This window comes from Pteronotus mesoamericanus, unplaced genomic scaffold (genome assembly GCF_021234165.1).
Source record: "Pteronotus mesoamericanus isolate MK-2021 breed Mesoamerican mustached bat unplaced genomic scaffold, CSHL_Meso_final contig_40, whole genome shotgun sequence".
Taxonomy (NCBI): domain Eukaryota; kingdom Metazoa; phylum Chordata; class Mammalia; order Chiroptera; family Mormoopidae; genus Pteronotus; species Pteronotus mesoamericanus.
The window spans coordinates 10,795,361-10,809,576 of record NW_026555150.1 but is presented as its reverse complement, the minus strand read 5'-3'; the positions used below and the strand labels follow the sequence as shown (position 1 = coordinate 10,809,576).

The 14,216-nt window shown below is 38.3% G+C and overlaps 1 protein-coding gene across 7 annotated transcripts in view; it reads left to right on the top strand.

Annotated features, from left to right (window-relative positions):
* Positions 1-14,216, top strand: part of ENOX2 (ecto-NOX disulfide-thiol exchanger 2) — a 384,343-nt gene that overhangs the window by 17,273 nt on the left and 352,854 nt on the right. The window lies entirely within an intron of this gene.

Genomic DNA, 14,216 nt, shown 5'->3' with positions numbered 1-14,216 from the left:
TGTAAAATATCATTGGACCAGAAGTGTTCCAGTATTTTTTTTTAAGCATTCAGAAACATACTGGTCCATAACAATGAAGTTGAAGACTGATCAGGTTTTGGTAAATGTTATTTAAAAGGCTTCTTGTACATATAGCAGTTAGACAGAAAGAATCCTTCTAAGTGAAAAAACCTTAAGAAAGTTTCACTTTCTTGCTGAACAGAACAGAAGCTTAGATCCTACAACCACATGTTTTAATAAGTTTGAATATCATTTATTGTCAAGGACTTCCACATCCATTCTTGCTTAATTGTCCTTAAAATATTGTGCCCCTGTGCTTAAGAGCTAAAAGATCATGTTCTGTTTTGATGCATGGTTTGACAGTTAATTTCGCTCCTCATTAATTGGACAGCATGCAGATGATGTGGAGAAGTGAGTGAGTGACAATATTTCAAGGTTACGCTGAAGAGCATACAGTGAACCTTAGTTCCTGGACCAACAGCTGCTGCATTGAATTGTCTGCAATTAAAGCAACAGCAGGTTTGTGTAGTCTCCCTGCAGCCCATTTATTTGAATTTATAGCTTCAGTTTCTTTTTTGGGTCATGGATGGTTTGTTTCACTAAGTGTTGAAGAGTTGTGCTTGTTGGATGTTTTCTCCATACTCCAATGCATGCTTGACCCTAGAAGAGCTGTCTCTGTACATTTTTAATGTGGGAAGTTTTTGAGGTTTCTCTTTTTGGATTAAAACCAGAGAATGTCCCTTTTTGTTCACTGCAAAAGTGAACAGATACGTTTTTATTGAAAATATTGCTTTGTTCAATAAATAAGAGATTTCTCATGGGCCAGTGTTACTGGTGTAAATTTCTGGCAATGAAAAGTGTTGGAATTTACTATTCTACTGGAATTACTATATCTGGGAAGAACTTCTCTATCCTAATAAAAAGTGTTTATGTTTTAAAAACAGTGACATTTTCTCCCTGCCATGTCTCAATTCCAGGGCAACCTAATAAATAATGTCAAATCCAACTAGGTGATTTTTATGACTGAATTTTATTTGTATGCTAATAATGAATAAATGCTGAATTTCTTCATGGATTTACTCCATTAAAAATAACAGTTGCCGTATAGTTGTTGGCCATTGACTCATGCATAGTGGATGTAGTATAAAACATTTATATTGTAATTTAACATGTGCTTGATCAGTTTATCTTCATAACAACCCTGTATGAGGTCAGTGGCATTATGATCTCCATTTCATAGGTAAGAACACTGGGACTCTGATAATAAGTAACTGGCTTTAGGTCTCACATCTAACAAGTGGCAGAGGCTGAACTCATAAGTTAGATAATCTGATTCAAGAATCTGAGCTTTTTCTCTCCCTTATACCACGCTGACTCTCATTTGATGGATCCAGGGTAAATTTGACAGAAGTTACTAGTTAAGAAGACTAAATTCAGTCATTTATAAGAAATGTGTTCTTTTATAGAACTGTAGGGATTTTTCCAGCTATTTAACCCAACATTTATTTTAATATGTGAGTGCTTTCCAGATTAATTTTAGAGATATATAAAGAAACATTAGCATTTTGATTAATTTATAATTCAATACAAATGAACGGAGAGCCTTGTGAAGTTATTGGGAAGTAAAATATCCAATCAAAAAGGTTAATTGGAATATTTTCTTCTAAAACAAGCTAGTTTTTTAATATTTTGCACAAAAAGCATATGCCGTTTTCATAAAAGTATGTGCATTTTAAAGTATACTGGCCATAAATGTGAGGTGGTATATTTTTTAAAAGATTTATTTATTTTTAAAGAAAGGGAAAGGAGGGAGAAAGAGAGGGAGAGAAACATCAGCATGTGGTTGCTTCTGGCATGCCTCCAACTGGGAACCTGGCCTGCAACCCAGACATGCGCCCTGACTGGGAATCTAACCAGCGACCCTTTGCTTCTCAGGCCAGCACTCAGTCAACTGAGCCATACCAGCCAGGGCTGAAGTGGTATATCTTTTATATTTTTATTTTTATTGAATCTATTGGGGTGGCATTGGTTAATAAAATTATATAGGTTTCAGTATTTTATTCAGATCAACAGAAAAAATATACAGCTAACTCAGTTTCATACCTTTCTTCTCCCTCCCTCCCCTCTTTTTTCTTTTTCCCTTCCTTCCCCTTCCCTTCCACCTCCCTCCCCTCCCCTCCCCTCCCCTTCCTTCCTCTTCCTTCCTTCCTTCCTTCCTTCCTGTAGACCACCTTTCCCATCTTTCCCATATTTGTAAATTCCCAAATAGTTTCTCAGTTATAATGGTTTCTCATTAGGTTAAATGTGGAAAAAAAATTCTGCCCCACTGAAGAAGGGAATACTGTTTAAAACTGCATTATCACTTCAGAAGATGACTCCAGATAATTGCATAGCTCATATTAGTTCTCTGGTAAAACATCTTTTAAAACCTCTTCAGGTAACATTTTTAAAGCAGTCATTCTTAGATCTGAATTTATTAGAAACTATCTCCATGTACTGGGGAAATGACTAGTTGCTCATGCCATAGACAACTCTTCAGCTTTTGACAATGAGTATTTGAGAATGTTGCCAGGCAAATGAGCCAGAGTTGGGGCAAATATTATTGTGATCTGTTTATGAGACTTTTAGAAAGTTGGTAATGGATATATTGTCTCAGATTCCATGTAATTAGAATATATCCTTATCTAAGATAGTATCTTTATACTTTAATACATCTTAAAGCTATTCTTATACTATTCCCTTCTAACAAAAAAGAAAGGAGGATGATATAGAGCCCTTTTATCATTCTTTAAGTGGAAATGGAAATTGACACTTGAAAAAATACAGGAGAGAATTTTGGGGAATGAGTCAGCATTAGAGCAGGGAGAGCTAGGGGCATGTGTTTGGAAGCTCCACATTAAACTTGATTTCAGGTGGCAAATTTCCTGTGCATTTGGAAGCTCTGGCTAATACCCCTTATTTTATTCCTCTTCCTGGGAACAAACACTCTTAAATATAAATAAAAAGTCAGCTCTATGGGGGCTTTTTAAAGAAATTGACATTTTCTGATTGGTGAAAGAAAAAGTCTTTTACTGCAAAATCATTTTTCCTCCTCTGTTATTTGAGGCCAAGATAATTAGAGGGAGTAGAGTTCTGCTTGTTCAGGGGAGCTGAAGTTGGTTTCTGATGATTTCTTTCCTTCAGTACACCTGTGAGTGTGTTTTAGGAGAGTGAAAGGCAGGTCTCAGAGATGTGGGTATAAGGGCTAGTATACACCAACCAGTGGTGTGCTGGAGTTGCCTTACTGTAGATTATTGAAAGGGATCACTAAGAATATTTACCAATTAAAAAATTTCTCAGTCTGTCTTTTTTTCCTAAAAGGGCTTAATATACTCAGTATGAGTAATAGTTAAGGCATGCTGTCTGTGCAGGGCAACATAGTGAAGATGCCCCATGGGCTGCTACACTATACTCACTGCCATCCCTTAGATACAGCACTGATGCCTTCAAGGGTTATTGGACATAGCGTGATGAAGTGTGTACCCCTACCCATGCATACACATGATAATAACAGCTAACATTTACTGAGTGCTTGCTATGTGCCAGGCCATGTTACAAATGCCTTGTATGTATGGACTCATCAAGCTTCACAGCACCCCTTTCAGGTAGGTGGTATTTCCATTTTAAGGGTAGAAAAACTGACACAGTGTTTTAAGTAACCTGCCTACCAAGTCACACAATTACTAAGTAGTGGAATCAGAACTTAATCATAGGAAATCTGTCTCCAGAACCTATGTCCTTAACCACTGTGTAATATATTGTGTGTCTTTAAAGGCACTTCACTGAAAGAAGCTGTTTACACACTCATGTGCCTCCCAAAGCAGATGTCCCATTGTCCATGCCTTGAGAAGACATAGACAGTGCAGAGTTCTCTGCTGACCAGACTGAAAATTCTGGGCTATCCATTCTTGGTGCCTGGGACAAGACCATGAATGGCTCAGGATGCCATTTTGAAAAAAAATTTTTTTTCAGAAGGTTTTTGAGGAGAGTAGTGATTTATTAAGATCTGAATTTAGAAAGAACACCCTAACAGCTAGGCATAAAATAGAGTGGAGAGAGGGCAGATACAGGGAAGATGTGCTATGATTTGGTCATTTGACTGCCTGAAAGAAAAACTGCACTCTAGTTGGCAATGTTTGTTCTTGCAAAAAGCTGAAAATTGAGAGAGAAGCAGTTGAATATGCAAGATACATTTTTTTAAGGCTGACAATCTGAAGAAAAAGCATGAGTAGTGGCAGAGTTTAGACGCTACTGGAGATGCCGTGATCCACCATGTCTCTGGCAATAGAGAGTGTGAGCAATGAGGGTCAGAAAGAAAGTAGAATTTTCAAGCAGTCTGGTAACTTTGAAGAGGTCTAGAGTGGCTGGTGAATAGGTTTTACAGAAGGGTGTATAGTGGGAGATGTGTCACCAGATACAACCCAAATCATCAGGCTCTTGTGCTTTTCCTCATGCTATTCTCTGCACTTTAATTGCCATTTTTCCATGTCTCCAGCAACCCTAGAACTACTCAACATTTAAGGTTCAGCTCAAATGACACCTGCTTACTTTATTATAATACTTATTTTTGATCTGTCTTCCCCCACTAGACTGAGTTCCTTCAAATGAAAAACTTTATTTTACTAGTGTCTTAACACTTAGCCTAGTTTCTTTTACATATTTCACACTTACATGCAATAGCCAGGTCTTCAGAAACTGTATCAAAGAGTTTTTCTCCTTTCCTCTTCTGCTAGCTCAAGATTCAAAGCTGTTCCCAGAGCCTGAGCATTCCAGAAACTGACTAGCTAGCTAGCTTCTGCCCTGCATAGATATTCTGAAGTATTCTGTCCAAAGATTTGTTTTATTTCTAGTGTAACTGTCTTTTTTTATTATTTTCTATATTCATCCTTGGTCATATTACTATACCTTGAAAGCCCCCTCTTTTGCCTTTGTGGAACAATTTGCACTTCTGTGGAGAGACAAAGCCTTGCCTATGTACACATGTTAATAATTATCCATACAATAAAGTGAATCAGAATGTGTAAATTGATCATTGGAATTTTTAAAAATTTATTTATTTTTAGAGATTGGGGAAGGGAAGGAGGAAGAGAGGGAGAGAAACATCAATGTGTGGTTGCCTCCCACATGCTCCCTTACTGGGGACCTGGCTTGCAACCCTGGCATGTGCCCTAACTGGGAATTGAACCTGAGACCCTTGGTTTGCAGGCTGGCACTCAATCCACTGTGCCACCCCAGCCAGGGCTGATCATTGGAATTTTTTGATGCATAATCACAGCATCTCTCAAAATGTAGTTCAGGGACTGCCTGTTTTAGCATTACCTAGGAAATATGTTTAAAATGCAGATTCCTGGATCCTTATCCTAGACCTACTGAATCACTCTCTGTGTTAGCTGCATTTAGCAAACTCCCCCAGATGATTACTCTGTATGACTGACCTTTGAAAATCATGGTCCAAAGTTAAAAATAAAATTTTTAATGTTAATCTGTATTGTCTATGGCTATGATATAAATTATATTGTGGAAAAACTATCATTAAAATGGTTTGAATTTTCCGAAAATATTTTATTTATTTTTAGGGAAAGGGGTAGGGAGGGAGAGAAACATCAATTGTGGTTACCTCTCGCATGTGCCCTACTGGGGACCTGGCCCGCAACGCAGGCACATGCCCTGACTGGGAATCGAACCAGTGACCCCTTGCTTCGCAGGCCAGCAGTCAATCCACAGAGCCACACCAGCCAGAGATGATTTTTTCATATGAAACTTAAAGTCTTGGCCTCTTGGTGTCTAACCTCATGCTGTCCAGTAGAACTTTCTGTGATGATGAAATATTCTGTATCTTCATTGTCCAACATAGTACCACTAGCCATGTGTTGCTATTGAGCTCTGAAATGTGGCTACTGCAGCTGAAGAACTGAATTTTAAATTTTATATAATTAAATTGAGATTAAAGTCATTACATGTGGTTATTGGATGCAGTGTTGGAAGTGCAGGTCCAGAAAGCTTGGCTGTCTAGAAGCAGTGATTTTTTTAGGTGTCTTGGTGGCCACAGTGATCGTTGCATCTATTGGAAATAAAACAGGAACCTTGTTTACTTTGACATATAGAACATTCCATTTCTTGTTTTGAATAATTTAAGTTTTAAAAATGGCCTAAATTGAGTTATTCTCAGAAGTGTTTTAACAAATAATGATCTCAATTAAATTTAAATAGGACCTATTCTCTGCATTTCTCATCAGTACTATTTTTTCCAATCATATTCGCTTGCTATTGAGTGTGGACTGTTAAGCCTTGATTTCTGATACAGGGATAAGAAAGTTGAGTTAACCAGAAGAAAGAGCTCCTAGCTCTGATGTTTAGTTGATAGACACTTTTATACATTTTAGCTCTCATAGACCCTTTAACTATTCTCTTGGATTGATCAGTAACTTAACCACTCATTACTCACTACTTTTCAGCTTTTATTTCTTTCTCTTACAAATCTTCCTTGAATTAGTAGTGTACCCCTTTGTGGATGATTTTGTTATGTAAAATAGCATTGATGCTTTGGAAGAATTTGAATCAGAAATGGATTGTAGTCTTTACATAAAGAGACATAAATCTAGGTACTCTTTTGTTACTGCTTGGAGTTTATCATGTGTACTAGTCGTACTTGGTGGTTTTCTGAAAAGAATCCAGTGTTTAAATCTATAGTATTGGAAAAAATACATGGCTAGAATAATGTGCTTGACTATTGCTATCTGTAGAAACTATATGATAAATAATTATGCCTATTCGACCTGCCCTCTGTTGGCCTAGATCCCAGTTGTTTGTATTCTTTTCAGTTGCAAAAAAAATTTAGCATTTCCTGAAATTCACTTTTCTCCCTTCACATTCTTCACTTTCTTTGGCTCTGCTTTCTGTTTTCAATGGACAACCAAACACCCCCCTCTTTTTTTGTACCACTCAAACTCACTCCCATAATCTATTGTTGTATCCAACCTCACTAAATTGCCTAGAGAAGTTGAAACGGGTGTTTTAAAGTGCCACTCAGGACCACCCTGGAGCACTCTGCAAATAGGTTCTTTTGTTTTGAGGACTAAAAAGATACTACCACAACTACAGTTTCAAGCAATGTGTAAAGACAAAACCCATTTGGGTCTAAATGAAGTTTTAAACTCCTTGCCTCTCCCATCCTCCAGATTACATCTACAGTTTTTAGTGACATTTTTACTTTGTTTAGGAAGCCGGACATTTCTAATTCCAATAAAAAAAAGCTCATTCTAATCAGGACCTTTCATAATCAAGCCATGGTGGAGAAGGAGGAAAATATGTTTTAAGACTATGCTAGGGTCTTTATATAAGATATTTCATTTAATTCTCATTAGCCCTCTCAATAAATGTTGGTTGTCCTCCTCACTCAAGGCTGTATATATCAGTAACTTGTCTATAGTTCTATGTCCAGACTCCAGATTCCAGTCTCTCTCTCTCTCTCTCTCCTCTCTCTCCCCCCCCACTCCCTCCCATCCTCTCTTCCCACTCCTTCTGTCTCTTCACTCCCCCCCATCATCTCTCTCTGCACTCTCTTTTTTTGAGAGGAGAGATGCAATTTATTGAGAGCTTACACCCCAGGATAGCCTCCTTCTCTCCCTTCAGAGTGGGCAGGAGTGGGAGGTCACATGCAGGAATTCCACTTTTTGTCTGTCTTCTCAAGTCGGTAGACTGGATGGTAGGTGGGCTGTCCTCCTGGGCCCAGGTGCTTCAGGGCTGGGTTCCACACTGTGAGAGAGAGGGGAGGGTTTCATATCACTAGGATGTTCTTTCACAAAAATTCCAGATCAGTAATCAGTGTAAAGTAGGAGAATGGAAAGAAAATGGTCCCTGTGTTAACCTTTTTTGGAATAGGAATTGGGAAATGTCCAGTTAAATCTTCTGATGAAGAGACTGAAAAGGAAGCCTTATTTAAATTCTTTATACACTCTACTCATTGCTACTGCCATACCATACCCTAGATGGCTAACTCTTCCTGCTAAATGTGGTTGGCATTTTTCTAAACACTGCCCTTTGGTTTAGAGGTGGGGGGAACTGCAAAGAACTACAACTCTAATATGCTCTCCGGAGTCAAGAAAATTTGCTCAGCTCATTCAGTAGAAATTGTACAATCTGTATCCACCCAAATTTGTGATAAGGAACATAAAGAATATGAAATAATTGTGACAATCTATGGTTAATAAAATGACAATAATCTGCAAGTAAATCAGACTATTCTGAAGAAGTTTTTTGGGATGACATTTTTTCTTAGTTATAAATATCACACAAAGAGGTCAACATCAAAAGTAAATTTGATCCATGCTTTTAAAAGTCTATAGATGACAGGAGATAGTAAACTATATTAAGAGTATGCAATATGATAAGGCATTCAAAAAGTCAGTATGGTTTTGAGTAACTGACATGGATATGGACAAATAGCTCCTTAGGAAAAAAAAATAGTGGAATCCCTTTTTAATTGGTAATAAGACTATGCCCAAGTTTGCATTCTCTGAAATTGAGATGCTTAAAATGGAAAAGAGCAGTTGAAATGCTTAAGGGATCTAGGGAGAGTGGTTTATGAGGGTGGGATACAAAGTGAATACAATAAATACAGCTTGAGTAGTTCTGAATATTGGTGCTTGTGGCTATTTTGAGTGGTGTGAGCAATAAAGAGCACAATCTGGCAGAAAAAGGGATAAGCACAGGCAGAAGTATGACCACTGGAGGAATTAGTCTGGGATCCCAGTAGTATCTTTCTCCCTCCCAAGTAGCATTCCCTGAGTAACATTCCCTACCCATGGACCTTGTGATGCTTTTAGCAAGAAAGGAAAGAAATGGTCTGTGAAGAAGTGGTCTGAAGGAATTGAAGTGACAAGTGCATAATTACTTATCAAATATTTACAGCCATTTAAAATAAAAAGAACCCCCTCCAAGCATCAAACACTCCAGAACATTTCCTTTGTTGGCCTCACATCAAGGCCAGATAAAGCACAAGCTGTGGAGAAGAACCTCACTCTAACATGGGATATGATCTAAGGCAATGTCCTTCTTGAAACTTCTCTGTGGGGATTTATTACTGGAAGTAACAGAAAAGCTATGTTAGAACATTAGGACACAGTTCCAAGACATGAACCCTGAGGTTGAGATTTATAGTGGGCTCTGGTGTACTAGCTGGACAATGAGTACAATTTCACTGCAGATGTTTTCCATTTGTAATTTTTGGTACAGGGTTTTTGTGTATGCCTCAGATGGCAGTGAGCCAGGATAAGTCAGTCAGCACTACTTAGCTGGCACCTACTCTGTGTTGCCTGTACTTGACCAGTTCAATGAGGGAGGTACTTGATTTGAAGCCATTTAGCCACTTCTGATCCCATCTCACCATTGGTAAGCTGTCCCTCCCAGGATATTAAACTGCCTCTTGTTATTGTGAAACAGGTGATGGATAAGCAGCTTTTGTCATTGTATCTGAACTTTGCTTTTTCAATATAGAATCATTCCCAGTAGTTCTAAAATGTAGAGTGGTGTAGAGGACTGCTACCCAGCGAGGTTTTATATCTAGAGCATAATGGACCACCTGACAAATGATTCTACTTTATGACTCCAAGTTAAAGTTATTGTCAAACAGAAAAGCATTGCAGAGTGGAGTGCCAGTTTCTTATGGCATTTGTGGACTTAGGCCAAAATATTTGAAACCTTCAGCCAAAAGGTTCGTTCTGAAGCATTGGAAGCAACTTGTGAAAATCAGCAGCCTGCATATTCCATATCTTATGAAAGGACAGAGGAGGGTGGAAAGAGAGAAAAGACAAAGTCTAGAATAATTTATATTCAATAACTTAATTATTATCACTATTAAGTATAATGTAGGATTCTGTTCTTATTAATATGTATGAAGTGCAACCTTTAAAGCTATAGACTACAAAAAAAGAGTAATCAATTGAAAAGGTAAGCCCATTGCTAAATTATTGAGCCAAAGGCAGCATATAAATACTAGAAATGGCCTAAACCATCAACATTTATTTTATTTTTTTCATTGGAAATCACTATCAGGACTTGTGAATCTAGTGGGAATATGTAAGTATTCATTTATTCCTGGCTAATGAATGAAAAAATGGTTTACAATGAAAGTTTGTAATATATGCATTTTAATAGAATCTTACAGTTATAAGAAACCTTAAATCTATCCAGTCACATCTCCCTCCTCTACCACATACATATACAATCTGTTATGTAGAACCATCTACTTTATCCTCGAGTGGTTATCCAGTTTATGCTTGAATATTTTCAAAAATTTTGCACTTCACTGTGAGGTAGAAATTTGATATTTAAATAGTTACAGTTATTGAATGTTTGTATAAATAAGCCCAAATCTCTCTCCCTTCAGTCTCCGCCCATTGCTCTTATTCTTACACATAGTACCATTTACACAAACTACAACATGAACTGAGCCCTCTGGAGTTTGGTTGTGTGGCAGCTCTGATTCTGTTTATTGCTTGGGGCTTACACCAAGCAACCTCTTCCCACTTCCATACTATACCCCTCAAATCTTATAAAACAATCATCATGTGTTTTCCTAGTAACTGATTTATTTTACTAAAAGCTTTATCAGGGTATGATTTATATACCATACAATTTACCCATTTTATTTTTAATTTTTGGTATTTCCAGGCTATATTTTATTATCTAGATTAGGCCAGACAACCAAATTACTATTACAGACTTTATTGTGTTGCTTATACATATATACCCACCCTAATATTCCCATTTTCAGGTCATCATTGTCAAATCAATATCAGAACTCCTGTCTTGAAAGCCCATAACTGCCCTTTTGAGAACTTCTGTAAAATTGAGCAAAATACATCCTAACAAATATTTAGATATGGGGCCATTGGGCAATCAGGACTAAAGGAAATGGAATTATACCTACAAACCTAGGTTTTTAAGGCCACGAAAATTTTCTATTAGGACATTTTTTTTTTTTTACTTTCCTGTATCTGATCTATTTTTTTAAATTTATGTATTTTTTTAAAAAAAATTTTTCACATACATTTGTCTCCCTTTACCTGCCATCACTTTCTCCTGTGCCACCCACCCCCACCTCCCCACTTATGCCTTCCCCCCTTGGCTTTGTTCATGGGTCCTTCACATCTGTTCCTTGATCTGACCCTTCCCCTCCCCAATTCTGCCTCCCTCCATCCCTTCCTCCCATCCCCGTCGGTTTCTTCTTTCTTTCAATATCGCCAGTCATATTTTCCTTGCCTGCTTGCTTTGCTTATTAGGTTCCACTTGTAGGTGAGATCATATGGTATTTGTCTTTCACCCCCTGGCTTATTTATTTATTTATTTATTTATTTTAATTAATTTATTTACATTTTAAATACATTTGTCTCTGCCTTCCCCCCACCTCTTTCCCTTGCCCCCTCCCACCTTCCCTCCCTCAGCTCTTCCCCTTTGGTTTTGTCCATGAGTCCTTGCTATATGTTCCTTGACTTTCCCCTTCCCTTCCCTTTCCCTGCCCCCCCCTTCCCTCTTGTCTCTGTTGATTTCTTTTCCTTTCAGTGTTGCTGGTCATATTTTCCTTGCTTCTTTGCATTGTTGGTTAGGTTCCGCTTATAGGTGAGATCATATGGTATTTGTCTTTCGCCCCCTGGCTTATTTCGCTTAGCATGATGCTCTCCAGTTCCATCCATGCTGTCGCAAAGTTTAGTACTTCTTTTTTTCTTTCTGCTGCGTAGTATTCCATTGTGTATATGTACCATAGTTTTTTGATCCAGTCATCTACTGATGGGCATTTAGGTTGCTTCCAACACTTGGCTATTGTAAATTGTGCTGCTATGAACATTGGGGTGCATAGGTTCTTTTGTATTGGCGTTTTGGTGTTCTCAGGGTATAGTCCCAGCAGGGGAATCGCTGGATCAAAAGGCAGTTCCATTTTCAGCTTTCTGAGGAAATTCCCCACTGCTTTCCATAGTGGCTGCACCAGTCTGCATTCCCACCAACAGTGGACTAGGGTTCCCTTTTCTCCGCAGCCTCGCCAGCACCTGTTGTTTGTGGATCTGTTTCTGATGGCCATTCTGACCGGTGTGAGGTGGTACCTCATGGTGGTTTTGATCTGCATTTCTCTGATGGCTAGTGATGCAGAGCATCCTTTCAAATGCCTCTGGGCCCTCTGTATCTCCTCCCTAGAAAAGCATCTGCCCAGGTCCTTTGCCCATTTTTTGATTGGACCGTTTGTCTTCTTGGAGTCAAGTCGAGTGAGTTCTTTGTATATCTTGGAGATCAAACCTCTATCTGATGTATCATTAGCAAATATATTTTCCCAAATGGTTGGCTCCCTCTTCATTTTGCTGATGTTTTCTTTAGCCGTGCAGAAGCTTCTTATTTTGATGAGGTCCCACTTGTTTATTCTTTCCTTTATGTCCCTTGCTTTAGGAGACATATCAGTGAAAAAATTGCTGCATGGGATATCTGAGAGTTTCCTGCCAATGTTCTCCTCTAGGACTTTGATGGTGTTGCGACTTATATTTAAGTCTTTTATCCATCTTGAGTTTATTTTTGTGTATGGTGTCAGCTGATGATCCAATTTCAATTTTTTGCATGTAGCCATCCAGCTCTCCCACACCATTTGTTGAAGAGGCTGTTATTGCCCCATTTTATGCTTCTGCCCCCTTTGTCAAATATTAGATGTCCATAGAGACCTGGGCTTATATCTGGGCTTTCTATTCTGTTCCACTGGTCTATGGGTCTGTTCTTGTGCCAATACCAGATTGTTTTGAGTATAGTGGCTTTGTAGTAGAGTTTGATGTCCGGTATTGTGATCCCTCCTACTTTGTGTTTCTTTCTCAAAATTGCTGCGGCTATTCGAGGTCGTTTATGGTTCCATATAAATTTTTGAAATGTCTGTTCTATTTCTGTGAAATACGTCATTGGTATCTTAATAGGGATTGCGTTGAACCTATAAATTGCTTTTGGTAGTATGGACATTTTAAGGATATTAATTCTTCCAATCCATGTGCACGGTATATGCTTCCATTTATTTGTGTCTTCCTTAATTTCTTTTTTGAATGTTGCATAGTTTTCTGCATACAGGTCTTTTGTGTCTTTGGTTAAATTTATCCCTAGGTACTTTATCTTTTTTCGTGCTATATCGAATGGTATATTTTTCCTGATTTCTTCTTCTTCTATTGCATTGCTGGTGTACAAAAACGCCTTTGATTTCTGAATGTTGACTTTGTATCCTGCTGTTTTGCCAAATTCACTTATTAGGTTGAGGAGTTTTTTGGTAGAGTCTACAGGGTTCTCTATGTACACTATCATGTCATCTGCAAACAATGATAGTTTTACTTCCTCCTTTCCTATTTGGATGCCTTTTATGTCTTTCTCTTGTCTGACCGCTGTGGATAGGACTTCCAATACGATGTTGAAAAGAAGCGGTGAGAGCGGACATCCTTGTCGTGTTCCCGATCTTAGTGGGAAAGCTTTCAGTTTTTGCCCGTTGAGTATGATATTGGCTGTAGGTTTTTCATATATGGCCTTTATTACGTTGAGGAATGCCCCATTTATTCCCATTTTACTGAGTGTTTTGATCATAAATGGGTGCTGTACCTTGTCAAATGCTTTTTCTGCATCTATCGAGATGATCATGTGGTTTTTGTCTTTTCTGTGATTTATGTGGTGTATCACGTTTACTGATTTGCATATATTGAACCATCCCTGCATCCCTGGGATGAATCCCACTTGATCGTGATGGATAATCTTTTGAATGTATTGCTGGATGCGGTTTGCCTATATTTTGTTGAGGATTTTAGCATCCATGTTCATCAGCGAAATTGGCCTGTAGTTTTCTTTCTTTGTAGGGTCTTTATCTGGTTTTGGGATCAGGGTGATGCTGGCCTCATAGAAGGAGTCTGGCAGTCTTCCCTCCTCTTGGATTTTTTGGAATAGTCCGAGAAGGACAGGGGTTAGCTCTTCCTTAAATGTTTTGTAAAATTCTCCTGGGAAACCGTCTGGCCCTGGGCTTTTGTGTGCTGGGAGTTTCCTGATTACTGCTTCAATTTCCCCAACTGTTATCGGTCTGTTCAAGCTTTCTGTTTCTTCCTCCTTCAGTGTTGGAAGATTATACTTTTCTAAAAATTTGTCCATTTCATCAAGATTTTCAAATTTCTTGGCATATA